This window comes from Camelus ferus, chromosome 1, assembly GCF_009834535.1.
Source record: "Camelus ferus isolate YT-003-E chromosome 1, BCGSAC_Cfer_1.0, whole genome shotgun sequence".
NCBI lineage: Eukaryota > Metazoa > Chordata > Mammalia > Artiodactyla > Camelidae > Camelus > Camelus ferus.
Genome location: NC_045696.1, coordinates 34,626,419 through 34,641,657, shown reverse-complemented (window position 1 = coordinate 34,641,657; position 15,239 = coordinate 34,626,419). Strand labels below are relative to the sequence as shown.

The following is a 15,239-nucleotide window of genomic DNA, read 5'->3' as shown; positions in this document are numbered from 1 at the left end:
ACCTTCTTCAGGTTTGGGAATTTTTCAGCCATAATTTATTTACATTTTTGATCCCCTTTTCTGTCTCTTATCCTTCTGAAAAACCTATTATGCATAAGTTGGCACATTTTGTATTATTACATAGATCTCATCTGTTGCATTCTTTTTTTTTTGTTTTTTGTTTTTTGTTTTTTTTGTTTTCTTTTGATTTGATTTTGTCAGTCTGTCTGCTATTCTGATTGGGTGATTTCCATTATTCTGTCTTCCAGGTCACTTATTCATTCTTCTGTGCCACTTAGTCTGCTGTTCATTGCTTCTAGATTGTTTATCTCAGCTATTGAATTGCCTGATTTTGATTGTTTCTTCTTTATAGTTTCTAGTTCCTTATTACAGTGATCTGCATTTCTATTGATAGTCTTTCTTAATTCATTTAGCGTTTTTATTGCTTCCTTTTTGAGTTTGAGTTCTAGTAGACTGGTGAGGTCTGTTTAATTATTTGTTCTTTCAGGGGCTTTCTCTTGTTTTTTCAATTGAGAGTTGTTCCTCTGCCTTTTCATTTTACCTCACTTTCTGTCTTTATGAATTTAGGAGAAACAGTTATCTACAGTGGTCTTGGAGGGGTGTTTTTCTGTGTGAACATCTCTGTGTAGGCTGTTTGTCCAGTGTTTTTGCAAGGGCTAGTTTTGGTATGGACACCAGCCATATCTTTCCTCAGAGTGTGCTGGCCATTATCCTCTTGATAGGGAGTGTGGTTGGTGTGGGGGGATTTAAAGCCTGTGATTTGCTCTCTCTGCTCTGGCTGTCACTGCCCTGTTGGAGATGGGTTCTGCTCCCCAGTTGTTGGAGCAGAAGCCCCGAGGGTCAGGTTTAATAAAGATCCATTGCCCTCAAGTGAGAGGCCCGCCGCAAAGGTGGGATACTGAAGCAGATGAGGCCTGTGTGGTCACAGAGGACCTATATGCTGCCTGTGTAGGTGTCCATGTTCTACTCAGAAGCAGCCCAAATACATGTCCCATTTTCTATTGTGTTTACCCCAGATCTAGCAATGCTGTGGGGTGGAGGAGGCTATGATGGGGGTCAGGGTGTTGGGGCTGCAGAAATTGAGGTGACTATGCTGCTGACTGAGATTTGGGCTGCCTCTGTGGCAGAATTCTGCCAGGTCCTGTCTGCCTTAGACCCGGTGCTAAGCTGCAGAGTGGAGTAGGCAGAGCCAGAGGGCTCTCACTGGTAAACGAATTGCTATGTACTCCTGTCCAGGGCATGTCTGCCCCGACATTCAGCACCTAGCTACTGCTCCCTCTTGTGGCACTGCGTGGTGCAGGGGTTGGCAATGGGTTCTGAGGCTAGACTGACCCACTGCCCCGTGTGCATGCTTACAATGGCCTCCACAGTTTCACCCATATCACACCCCAGGCACCCCATCTGTCTCTACGTAGCTAGACCAAATCTTTGCCCATATCTCACACCAAACTGTGGTGTGGAGTGAGTAGTCAGGGCGTTCACCCTTTCAGATTGGGAAGTGAAGCCAAACAGCAGCTACCAAAGCAAGATTTTCTGCCCTGATTGTTAGCAAGCCAGCGCTAGCACACTCCTTGCTTCTCCAGCCCTTCTACCTGTCTCAGCAGATTTCCCAGCAGGCAAGGGAGATTGTCTTCTTTGCACAGGACCCCAGGAATGGTATGCCCAGATTGTGGCTCAGCCTGCTCACTCCCCAAGGTGAAGATGTGCCCAGTCTTACATTCTCTTCCTTAGAGATCCCTCCCAGGAGCATAGGTCCCAACCCAATGCCTTTTTCTCTTTTCTGTCCTTATCAGTTATGTGGAGATCTTTCTTACAGCTTTGGTTGTATAGAAGTTCTTCTACCAGTTTCCAGTTAGTTTTCTGTGACAGTCATTCCACATGTAGATGTGTTTTTGATGTGATTGTGGGGAGAGGTGAGCTCTGCATCCTCCTACTCTACCAGGTTGATCCCCCTTCTGTAAGAATTTTTAATCTTGGTTCACTGTTACTTCCTCTAACACTTTTCCTCTGATTTCATAGCTGATCACTCCAATAACCAACAACTACACAGTTCTTGTCCTTCTCTACTCCAGTGATCTGAATCCCACTCTCTCTACCCATCTGCTATGGCCTAAATTGTGTGCTCCTGAAATTTATACACTAAAGCCCTCCCCCTAATGTGACGGTATTTGGAGGTGGGGACCTTGGGGAAGGAATTAGGTTTGGATTATGTCATGAGAATGAACCTCTTATGATGAGATTAGTGCTCTCATAAGAAGACACCAGAAAGCTTGATTCCATTCTTTCTCCGCCCACACACACCAAGGAGAGGTTGTGTGAGAATATGGAGAGGTAATCCTCTGCACTGGCTCTGCTGACACTTTAATCTTGGACTTCCAGTCTCCAGAACTATGAGAAATAAATTCCTATTTTTAAAGTCACCCAGTCCATGGTATTTTGATGTGGCAGCCTATGTAGTCTCTGCACTCAATTCCAATGTGTGTGGAGGGTTGTGTTTTGTTTTTTGTTTTCTCACACCAACAACATTTCTCCAACACCAGTTGGGTGTTCTAGAATTTAACTCAATTCTGGTACTATCAGATAGCATCATATACCACAGGTTAAGGGCTCAGTTCCACAACACTGCCCCCCACCTCAGATGCTAATTGCAAGCCCACGTTGTTATGTGGCTCACATCTACATAGGCCTGACTGTTCAATAGAAATTATTCTAAGCCCTTTACATAAATTAACTAACTTAATTCTCATTCCAACAGTATACACCAGGAACCATTTTTATCCTCATTTTGCAAATAAGAGACTGGAGTCATAAAGAGGTAAAATAACAGCCCCTGGTCATATAGCCAGTGACTGGGCAAGCTTGTTTCTTCAATTCTTCACTATAGTGCTTCCTCCTGTGCTACATTGATGTGAATGAACTCTCTGTACTCCTATCTAAGACCAATCCTGCCATTGTACCTTGGACCCCATGCCTGCTAGACTATTTTGGGACATCATGTCAGTAGTTCTCCCCTCTTTTCTGCATTTTGCTTTATCTGTCTCTACTGGATCCTTCCCACGAGGATGCACATTTTCTATCATCTTCAAAAACCTCCCATGACCCCACAGCTCTCTCAAATTTCTGTCTCATTTCTCTGCTCCCTTTTAGAGTATAACTCCTGTGAAGAAGGCTTATTATTCCAATAGCTTTCCTTCCAGTCTCTCTTGAACTCGTACAGTTCAGGCTTCTACCCTCTGTTACTCCACTGAAGTGGCCCTAGTCAAGGTCACCAATAACTTACCATTTAAACCAGTTAGTTGCTCACTCCTTCCTCCTTGGAACAGTTTCTTCAAGGACCTCCTAGGACACCATTCTCCTTTAGGTTTTTCCATAACTAACTGTCCACCATTTATCTATTTCTGTTACTGATTCCTCATTGCCCTGACCTCTTAACACTATAGGGACCCAGAACTCAGTCCTTAGACTTCTTCAGTCCTGAAATTCATACCTTAATACCTGGATAATCTCAGCTATTTTCATGGCACTAAATAGCATCTTTAGGCTAGTGATTTCCAAATTTATACCTTTAGTTGGACTTTGTTTGCCAAGCACATACTTCAGGCCTTCCTGGCAGTTTTTGAGACACCGTTTGAGAAGCTCAAGGAGTATTATTTCATTATCACCTGCAAACTTGGTATCGCCACTTAGATATCTAATAAACATCTCAAATTAGCCTATTCAAAAATAGCCTTTCTCCACATCATTCTTACCCCGCTTTGGCTTCTCCTGTTGTTTTCTCCATCTTAGTTCATTACCACTCCTTCTTTTCAGGTGCTCAGGCCAGAAACTTCGGAGTCATTCTTGTCTCTTCTTTTTGTCTTGCCGTCTGGAAATTCTGTCACCTCTTCCTCAACAATATCTTGAGTCTGACTAGTTCTCACAACCTTCACTGCTACTTCCTTGGTCTAAGCTGCCATCGTCTCTCACCTGGTTTGCTGCAAAGAGCTTCCTAACTGGTCTTACTGCTTCCACCCACCCTTGCCATTACTCATTTGCATCACAAGGATCCTTTAAAAAAAAATCAGATTATAGTATTGGTTTCAGCTGTACAGCAAAGTGATTCAGCTATATTTTTCAGATTATTTTCCATAATAGGTTAGTATAAGATATTGAATATAGTTCTCTGTGTTGTACAGTAAATTCTTGTTGCTTATTTGTTTTATATATATATTTGTTTGTACCATTTGTTATCATATTCCTATTTTACCCAGCAACCCCCCCTCCACACACACACCTTTGGTAACCATAAGTTTATTTTCTATGTCTGTAAGTCCGTTTCTGTTTCACTTTTACAATTTTTTGTTTGTTTTTTAATCTACATGCTGACTTATTTAAGTAGTCTTCAATCCTCACTATATATTTGCCTTTCCTATTGGGGTTTTCTCTTTCCTATATATTCTTGCTTACTTTCTATTTACAAAAGATCCTTCAATATATCTTTTAGGGTAGGTTTAGTAATGCTGAATTATTTTAGTTTTTGCTTCTCTGATAAGTTTTTTCTCTCTCCTATTCTAAATGAAAATCTTGCTAGGTAGAGTATTCTATGTTACAGGTTTTTCCCTTTTAGTATTTAAATATATCATGCCACTCCCTTCTGGTCTGCAAACTTTCTGCCAAGAAATCAACTGATAGCCTTATGGGGGTTCCATTGTAAAAGGCCCTTTGTTTTTCTCGCTGCCTTTAGAATCCTCTCTTTTTCACTAGCTTTTGCCATTTAATTATATATTTCATTTGAATCTGTTTGGTTTTATCTTGTTTGATATCCTCTGTGCTGCTTCCTGTACCTGAATATCTGTTACCTTCTTCAGGTTTAGGAACTTTTCAGCCATAATTTCTTTAAATACATTTTAAATTCCCTTTTCTCTTTCTTTTTCTGAAACCCCTATTTTGTGTAGCTATGCAGCCTTTATATATTAGCCCATAGATCTTGTATATTGCTTTCATTTTTTTCATGTGTCTTTCTGTCTGTTGTTCTGATTGGATGGTTTCCATTATTCTGTCTTCTGGATCACTTATTCGTTCTGCACCATTTAGTTTGCTATTCATTCCTTTTCTTTTTTAATCTCAGCAACTGAATTGCCTAATTTTGATTGGTTCATCTTTATAGTTTCTAGTTCCTTATTATAGTGATCTGATTTTCTATTGATAATCTTTCTTAATTCAGTTAGCATTTTTATTACCTCCTGTTTGAACTTGTGATCTAGCAGACTGTTGAGGTCTGTGTCATTATTTGTTCTTTTAGGGGATTTTTCTTGTTTTTTAATTGGAGTAGTTCCTCTGCTTTTACGTTTTATAGGAGAAACAGTTATCCACTATTGTCTTGGAGGGGTATTTTTATGTAGGAACATCCCTGTGTAAACTATTTGTGTCCAATGTTTTTGATGCAAAGCTGGTTTCATTATGGATGCCAGCCACATCTTTCCTCACAGTGTCCTGGCCTTTGTCCCCTTGATGGTTGTGATTGGTGGTGTGGTGTATAAAGCCCACACCACAGGATGTGAGGTACAGCTTCCTCTTTGCTCCGTTGCTGTCTGGGATGGAGTCAGTCTTCCAGCTGTTGGAGTAGAAGCCCTGAAGAAGGGTTTGGCCAAGCTTCTTTGAACCTGAGTGTATGCCCTGCCCCAAAGGAGGTGATTGCCGAAGCAAGTGAAGCTTGTGCAGGCACGGTGAACCTGTGTGCCTCCTGTACAGGCATCTGTAGTTTCACACAGTAGCAGCCTAAGGTCACATCCCTTCTCTGTTTATCCCAGGTCTAGTGCAAGGCTGTGGTGGAGAGCTGGCTGGCGAGCAGAGCATTGTGGCTATAGAAATTGAGGCGGCTGTGCTGCTGCCTGAGCTCTGGGCTGCCTCTGTGCAGACTTCTTCCAGGACCTGTCTGCCCCAGATCTAGTGCTAAGCTGCAGCTGGGGAAAGTGGAGCCAGGGTGCTCTCTCTGGAAAAAAGATCCCTGTGTACTCCTGGCTGGTATGCAGGCTGACCTGAGCTCTGTGGCTCCACCCAGGTCGCACCCTAGGCCCTTTCAGCTGTCTCTGCATACCTAGATCGAGTTCTCTCTCTGGGCTTGTGTGCCTGAGGTTCAGCACTTAGCCACTGCATATTCTGTGGTGCCACCCAGTGCATATGCTGACAATGTCTGTCTGGCTCACCCTGCCACCCTTGTGTGTGTGATGACAATGGTCTCTGCAGTTCTGCCTGGGTCTCGCCCCAGGCAGCCTGTCTGTCTGCACAGCTAGCTCCAATCTCTGCCCTGATCTAGTACCAGACTGTGGTTTGGAGTGATCAGTACAGGACATTTGCCCCTTCATGTTAGGAAGTGCAACAAGGTGGCAGCCACAAGTGCCAGGATCTCTGTCCTGATTGTTAGCAAGCCAGCAGGGGCTCACCCCTCACAAATAGAGTCTAGGATTCTCCAGCTCTTCTATCTGTCTCAGCAGAGTTTCCAGCAGGTAAAGGGGCTTCTCTCCTTTATACAGGACTCTAAGAGTGAGATGCCTAGATTGTGAGTCTGTACAGCCCCTCCCCTGGGCAAGGGTCTGCCTATGTGGACCTTATCTTCCTTAGAGATCCCTCCCGGAAGTGCATGCCCCAACCTGACACCCGTTTTTCTGTCCTACCTGGTTACATGGAGATCTTTCTTATAGCTTTGGTTGTGTAAGAGATCTGCTAGTTTCTAGTTAGTTTCCTGTCAGAATTGTTCCACATGTAGATGTATTTTTGATGTGTTTGTAGGGAGAGGTGAGCTCCACATCCTCCTACCCTACCATCTTGATGACATTTTTTTGTCTCTTTTTGTTCACTGCTCTTTTCATTCACCACCAAGAATAGTGCTTAGAACATAGTAGGCACAGAATAAATTCTTAGTGAATAAATGATTTAGTAGATGACTAAGTTAATAGCATTTTATTCAAGAGGAGATTTTGTGATTGGTTTAATTTCATGTTTGGAGAGGTGCCTTATTATACACATGGTTCTGTATAACAGATTTAGGTCAAATCGTGTTTATTAGGCCTGGTATAATATTCCGATTAAAAGATATTTAAAGTTATATTGCTATCCATGATTAATAGTAAGTGTAAGAGTTAATGTTTTTTATGTTTCTTTTTATTCCCAAATCACCGCTAAGCTCCAGATACACACTGCCTTATATTTATACCATTGCTTTAATCTTCTAAATTGCCTCTCTACTCTAGTTGTTAATCATGTATTTTAATCTATTTTACATCCTGCTGCCAAATTAATCTTTCTAAAGAGCACTATGACAATCACTCCTTGGCTCAGAAGATTGCTGTGGCATCTCAACACCCAGTGTAAAGTCTCTCAAGCTAGCCCTAACCCACCTCTGCCAACTTTTCTTCTAGTACTTCTACTTCATCACGCTGTACTCTCACCACTGAGCCTTTGTGAGTGAAACCAATTCTGCCTATAAAGCTGCTTCTCTACATCAGAAATAGGCAATCCTTTTGTGCTAAAGATCAGATAACAAATATTTTAGGCTTTGCAAACCATATGGTCTCTGTTACAACTACTCAGATCTGCCCTGTAGAGCAAAACAAGTTCAACAATAAATTAATAAGCATTGATGTGCTCTAATAATATTTGACTTTCACATAATTTTCATGTGTTACCAAATATTATTTTTAGTTTTTCAAGTCATTAAAAAATATTAAGACCATCCTCAGCTCGAGGTGTTACACAAAACAGATGCTGGGTGAGCCTTGGCTCTGGGTCACATTTTGCCACCCTCTGTTCTACGTGGATTTAAACCCTGCTCTTCATTTACAGTTCAGTCTGTTCTGTGATGTTTCCAAATTGTTACTACCAACTGTGCTGTCTTCTCCTTATTAAATTTTCTTCTGTTTATGTTAAAAAAAAAAAAAAGACCGTGCCCTATACCTTTGTGTAACCCCAGCACCATGTTATACCAATAACAGGCACTCAGCATTTGTTGTTTGCTCTCACTAATATAATAACATTGAGGAATGTTAGTCATATCACATTCAACTTTGCCACATAAAAAGAAAACTTAAAGACTTTTTATTTAAAAAAAACTGTTGTTAATATATAGCTTATTTCTTTAACATTAAAATGTTTGCTCACCCCACGCACACTTATTTAGTTTTTCTGACATTAGATCTTTTTCTTTACTCTATATATCTATGGAGCATGATGCTAATATTAGGTACCAAAAAGTAGTTAAATTAGTCATGTAGTTTACTAAGATCAATGGAACCTTACAGTCAGACATATACAGGACACTTCAATTCTAATCAGAAAAAGAAAAAATTTTCTTTTACAATTTTTTGTTTTGTTTTGTTTTGACTTTGAGCTTAGCAGACTACAGCTTCCTGGATCTAGGAATATGGCTTTGATTTGAAATAGTCTATAGAGTACTCGATGTTATCCTGCTTTTAGTTTCAGAGAATCTTACTGCAGTGTGAAAGCGCTTTTGCTCCCAAGCATCTCTCTGAGTCAATGAACTGAAAGCCACATGAAATGACAAAGTCCTGTCCTTCAAACTTGTTTGCTTGCATGTCCCTTAAAAGAATGCTTGCAAAACTTATTCCCTCACAAATTTTGATTTGATATCTGAAATATTTCATTATATTATTAATAGTTGAAAAGAAATAATTCCCATTTTTAATAAGTGTTAATTTTTAAAAATATATCCAACTTAATTGAATTCTCTACCACCCCAGTATCTATTTAAAAATTTACAAACAAGCTCCTTTTACAGCTAGAAATTTTACTTGAACTTCTTTAGTTTGTACTTTTATTCCAATGGCATCACAGAATTTTATCCCAATATGATGTATTTTATGCTTAAAAAACTTAATCGCTATATAACACTTCTACACAAGAAAAACATAATTACAATTCAAGAAAGTTTTACTACAATGTTTTAAGTACTAAACATTTCTTCTGAATTTAGTTACAATGTTTAGTATTATATAATTGATCAAACAACATGACTAGTTTATACACTGTACTGGGAATCCGTAATTTAATGAGATGGGATTATTGCTTGCATAATCAGTTTGTCATCAATTCTATTTTTAACATAAGCATGAGAACTCATGCTTTCATTAATAAGTAGAGAGGAGTGAAATTATAGTATTTTGAACCCCAATATTTTGAATATTTCCTAAGTAAGATTTGTACATTTTAGTATATATAAAATTTAGCTCAACAGGAAAAAATCAGATAGTGATTTATTTCCAAGATTCATTTTAATAAGTGATCTATTAGGTGAAAGCTTAATTTAGTTTTTCTTTAATTTTGTTGAAATCAAATAATTTTAAAGGGAGTCTAGCAACCACCTGACTTACAAAACTTTTGTTGAAAAATAATTGTAGTGACCCCCTTTCCCTACACCAACACCAATTAATTCATAATTCTCTGCATTTAGTGCCCGGAGGTTTTGATACCACAGGGCAGTGCACTACAGTGAGGCCTAGAAGTGGTGAGAAGTAGGTCTGTCTTTGGTAAAGAGGAGAATGATAACTGTAAAAGGAAGGTTGGGGGAAAGGGAATAGTATAATGCCTAGACCACAGGCGTGATCAAGTTAGTGTACAAAGAGGGCAAGAAGTTGAGGATAAGAAAAATTAATTGCCTTAAAACTCTTTATATCAGCTAAAGTTTTGGAGTCTTCAGATACTCTCCGAAGAATGTTTTCCTGTTGGAAGTCCACTACTACAAAGCCAGTTCTACAACAGACAGAACACTCAGAGAAAAGCCTTGGCCACAAGATGTCACTAAAATTCCACATTCGACTTCATTGCAAGCTTCTTTCCTTCAAAATAATCTGCAGCAGCACTTGGGTTCTAAACAAGAGAAGAATAAAGTATCCTTGATTCCTTCTTAATTTGCAAAGAAAAAAATTGATGGGAAGAGAAAGGATGATGAAGGCAACCCAGATAGTTTTGCAAAATTATCTCACACTGTCTGAGCCTGTACAAATTTGTTTCTAGCAAAATACAATCCAGTAAACATGTGTAAGTGGAATTAAAATTAATAATTCAGAGTACTCTAAAAATGGAACATCTTGTAAAATATTTTATTAAACACCTCAGAAAATTAATATATTTGTGGATAAAAGTAAACCTATCCATTAATCAAGTTTAGAAAATTTAATGTATCTATTTATTCATCTGCATAGTTCTACGCAGCCCCTAAAACTTTTTATAATTCAAGCCCAATTAGTCTTGAAAAATTAGCTATTGCTTAGTTATTCAAGAGTATATATTTTTAGTACTCAGTATATTTTATGTATGTTGAGAACTTGTTGATTGGTATGCTACATTTATTACTGGTAAAAGTTAAACTCGTCTCTATGCAAAGAATAGCAATTGGGACCACAAGTATTGCAAAGCTACCTGTGTACAGTTCCTGGGGCTTTCCCTAATGTGCAAAAATAGACCTTCAAAAAATCCAGCCTTACAAAGACTAACATTCAAAAGATCAAAAACGAAAAACAGACACACAGCACGCCATCTGAATACAGGTATGGAAATAAGACATTTTACCCATTTACTAATTATGACAATAAATGAATGCTTTATTTTGGCTAGGAAATAACAAAGAGGATAAAAATCATCTGATCAAAATATCCCTGCCCTCCAACATATTGTGCAAAAACATGTCCCTGCTCTACATAAAGGAAGACTGAATACTGATCAGTGATGTTGTTCTTAAAATGTTGGTAATGGTAATTCGTAGAATGTGAACAAAAGAAAGTAGGATTTTTTTTTTTTGTCATTTCTAACTTTTTAAAATTGAAGTATAGTTGATTTACAATATTGTGTTTGTTTCAGCTGTACAGCAAAGTGATTCAGCATTTTTTTTGCAGATTATATTGTATTATAGGTTATCACAAGATACTGGGTGTAATTACCTGTGCCATGTAGTAAATCCTGGTTGTTTTATTTTATGTGTGGAAGTTTGTATCTGTTAATCCCACACTCCTAACTTGACCTTCTACCCCTCCATCACCCTTGGGAACCATAAGTTTGTCTCCTAAATCTGTGAATCTGTTTCTGTTTTGTATTGTATTCTGTTTTGTATTTGTATTCATTGGTATTATTTTTTAGATTCCACATATGAGTTATAGCATATAGCATTTAGATTTTTCTAACTTATTATAGTATCATACTATTCTCTAGGTCCATCCATATTGCTGCCAATGGCAATATTTCATTTTTTTATGGCTGAGAAATATTACATTGTACATATATATATGCCATACCATCTTAAGCCAATCATCTGTTGATGGGCACTCGGGCTGTTTCCATGTCATATGTATTGTAAATAGCACTGCTATGAATGTTGGGTTGCATGTATCTTTTCAAACTAGAGTTTTTGTTTTTTCCGTATATATTCCCAGGAATGAGATTGCTGGATCATATGGTAACTCTACGTTTAGTTTTTAAAGTAAACTCCATACTGTTTCCATAGTGGCTGCACCAATTTACCTTCCCACCAACAGTGTGAGGGTTTCCTTTTCTCCATACCCTCTCCAGCATTAATTATTTGTAGACATTTTGATGATATGATAGCTGTTCTGACTGGTGTGAGGTAATGTCTCATGGTGGTTTTTATTTGCATTTCTCTAATAATTAGGCATATGGAGCCTTCATGTGCCTGTTGGCCGTCTGTATGTCTTCTTTGGAAAAATGTCTATTTACGTCTTCTGCCCAATTTTCGATTTGATTGTTTTGTTTTTTCAATATTAGGTTGTATGAGCTATTTGTATTTTGGATTTTAATCCCTTGTTGGCCACATCATTTGCAAATATTTTCTCCCATTCCATATGCAGCTTTTTTATTTTGTTGATGGTTTTCTTTCTTGTGCAAAAGCTTTTAAATTTGATTAAGTCCCATTTGTTTACTTTGCTTTTATTTCTTTCACATTGAGAAACTAATCTAAGAAATATTGCTACAATTTATGTCAGACAATGTTTTGCCTATGTTCTCTTCTAGGAGTCTTATGGTGTCATGTTTTATATTTAGGTCTTTAAACCATTCTGAGTTCATTTTTCTGTATGGTGCAGGAGAGTGTTCTAATATCATTGATTTACATGCAGCTGTTCAGCTTTCCCAACAGCACTTGTTGAAGAGATTGTCTTTCCTCCATTGTAGATTCTTACCTCCTTTGTTCTAGATTAATTCACCATAGGTGTGTGAATTTATTCTGTGCTCTGTATTCTGTTCCATTGATTTATATGTCTATTTTTTGCAACAGTACCACACTGTTTTGATTACTGTAGTTCTGTAGTATAGTCTGAAGTAGGGAAGGGTGATGCCTCTAGGTTTGTCTTTTCCTCATGATTGCTTTAGCAATTCTAGGTCCTTTGTGTTTCTATATAAATTTTAGGATTATTTGTTGTAGTTTTGTTGAAAATATCATGGGTATTTTGGTAGGGATTTCATTAAATCTGTAGATCGCTTTGGGTGGTATGGCCTTTTTAACTATTAATTCTTCCTATCCAAGTGTATAGGATGTCTTTCCATTTCTTGAAATCATCTTCAGCTTTCTTCATAGATGTTTGCAGCTGGGGTCTGTGGCACAGCGGGCAGCACATTGGACTTCTGTAGATGTTTTACAGGTTTCAGCATGTAGTTCTTTCACCTCCTTGGGTAAGTTTATTCCTAGGTAGGACATTTCATTTTATTTTTTGAAGTAACTTTAAAGAGGATTTTTTTTTTTTTTTGCTTTGTCTGATAGTTCATTGTTAGTCTAAAGAAACATGACAGATTTCTGCATATTAATCTTGTGTCCTGCTACTTCCTGAATGCATTTATTAGTTCTAACAGTTTCTATAGGGGAAGTTTGGTTGATGCATAATGCAGATACACAATGCACAGTAGCAGGGAGAGAGGAGGTCAAAGGGCAGAGAAAAAGTTTCATGTTTAAATTTTTCTTGTCTTGCCATGAAATATGAGTTTTATTTCACAGCCAGTACCTGCACACTCTTTGTGAGTGGAGTCTAGGCTTCAGTCTTTCTGTCTGTCCCAGAGATCCTCCCAGCAGCCAAGAGGTTTTGTCTCCCCAGGACCCCAAGACCGGGACGTGCAATCTGTGGCTCAGCTTGCTGGCTCTACAGGGCGAGGGTCTGCCCATGCAGACCTCTCTTCCTTTCAGATCCCTTTCCGGGGCGGAGGTCCCATCCCTATGCCTCTTTTCCATCCTACCCAGTTATGTGGAAATCTTTCTTGCAGCTTTGGTTATATAGGAGTTCTGCCAGTTTCCAGTTAGTTTTCCATGAGAATTGTTCTGTATGTAGATGTATTTTTGATGTTTGTCAGTATGAGCTCCACGTTCTCCTACACTGCCACCTTGATCTGACTCTTTAAAATAGATTTTTTTTCTTTAAAGGTTTTTCACTCCAATATTGAAAGTTTCCAGCTAGCCTATTTGGGGTATAAAGTGAAAGGAGACAGTGAAATGATCTCTGACAAACTGCCATAATATGGGGAATATGAAAGGACAGAATATAAGGGCATTGAGTAGTTGCTAAAAAATGCAGGTAGTGGTTCCAGTTAAATTGTTTGTGAGAAAAGGCGATTATTTGGAGATCAGCTCCCATGCGAACAGCCACCTACGGGTATACCAGCTGGGTTTTACGTATGCTTTCAAGTACTTTTTTTTTTTTTTTTTAAAGTATATAAAGTCAGGTCAGCATAAGCTTTTAGTGTACAACTGGTTGACCCTCCATAAGAATGACATATAAGCAGTTTTATTTTCCCCCACAATTTTGTTCTATATTACCATGTTCATATAGAAAGAGGAAGCTTGTTACTCCTGTGGTTTTCTAAGAATAGACATGTGATGTATAAAACCTTTTGTTTTTCTTACAATCCACATGTAAAATTCTTATTTAGTCATACATGTTCTCTCACAATAATATTCTTGAGTCACATAAAGAAAAATCTACCTGCAGATAGTGTTAAATGGGTTCCCAATCTGTCCTTTGTATTCAGCTCAGGAAGGTATTCTTTCATGTTATGTTGCAGAATTTGGATGTGGTTTTAAACACATCCCCTAATATACTATATTTCTGCATTAATCCAAGAAAATGAAATGGGGTTGTGGATGAGAATGAAGCTCTGTACAGCTAAGCCATTTGCACAAGAGTTGTGTAATCTTAAAATAATCTGACCTCTTTGATATTGGTCAAATATACTGGAGGGGTGTCTCAAGTCAGTAGATTGACTAGCTGATATGCCACATGAGCGAGCGAGGCACCTAAAATCAAAGAAAAGCCCTTTACTGACATAACAGTGTTTCAAAGAAATATTTTTAATCTCTGCTGTTACCTCAGAACCTCATGTGAACACCTTTTCTCTAACAAGGCGGTATCGAGGAAAAAGTTGTTTAACTTCCTACCCGGTTTTTGATAGAGCATTATAAAAATGGTGTAGACTTAGGGGATAAAATTTGATATTTTCTTTCCCCTTCAGCACTGAATCAACATCTTGACAGTTTATTGTTGATAATTAACTCTTCTTTTTTAAGAAAATGATGAATTGATTGGCTTTTTTGCAAAACACTTTTATTTACCTAACCACCATTTCATTGCTGCCTAAACAGCTGGTGTTCCATCATGAAGATCATGATACATCCTTTTTAGTCCTCACCAACTTACTTCCCAGTAATCTTGTTTTATATATTCATGAGTTTCCAGGGATGAATAGAACAAGTTGTTAAGGACTTCTCCCTTAATGTGTGTAACACATACATGCCAAATAATGATTCAGACACTGCACATCAGTGGTTGTCTACAAAATAAAATATCCTCTAGAACACATATGAAAGGAATTACTCTTCCATGTTGTCACTGAATTATAAAATTTTCTTTCTAGTAGAACTTTTCCAATAGCTTTCGTTTTGTTCTCTGATTACATTTGTTATTAATGTTGAGACTGTTTGTACAAGCTCTCAACAAGTTTTAAAAAAATTTAATTGAAGTATAGTCAGTTTAAAATGTACAATGTACAACACTAACAATTGTACAGCATTGTTGCAGTGTACAATGTTCAGCATTGTAACAATGGTACATTGTATAACATTGTGAACTGACGATACTTCAATTAAAAATTTTTTAAAACTGTTGCTGAGAGCTTGTACAATTACATTTTTTAACTGTGTTAATTTCTGGTGTACATCATAGTGATCCAGTTGTACATATATTCCTTTTCATCTT

At 38.1% G+C, this 15,239-nt stretch overlaps 1 protein-coding gene across 1 annotated transcript in view; it reads right to left on the bottom strand.

The window, feature by feature from the left end:
- LOC116663076 overlaps window positions 1-4,006 on the bottom strand; it is a 125,549-nt gene extending 121,543 nt beyond the window's left edge. Inside the window, exon 1 of the transcript XR_004319140.1 lies at window positions 3,750-4,006. The gene's annotated coding sequence lies outside the window, so the exon portion shown is untranslated. The remainder of the gene's footprint in view (window positions 1-3,749) is intronic.
- Window positions 4,007-15,239: the final 11,233 nt, after the last annotated feature.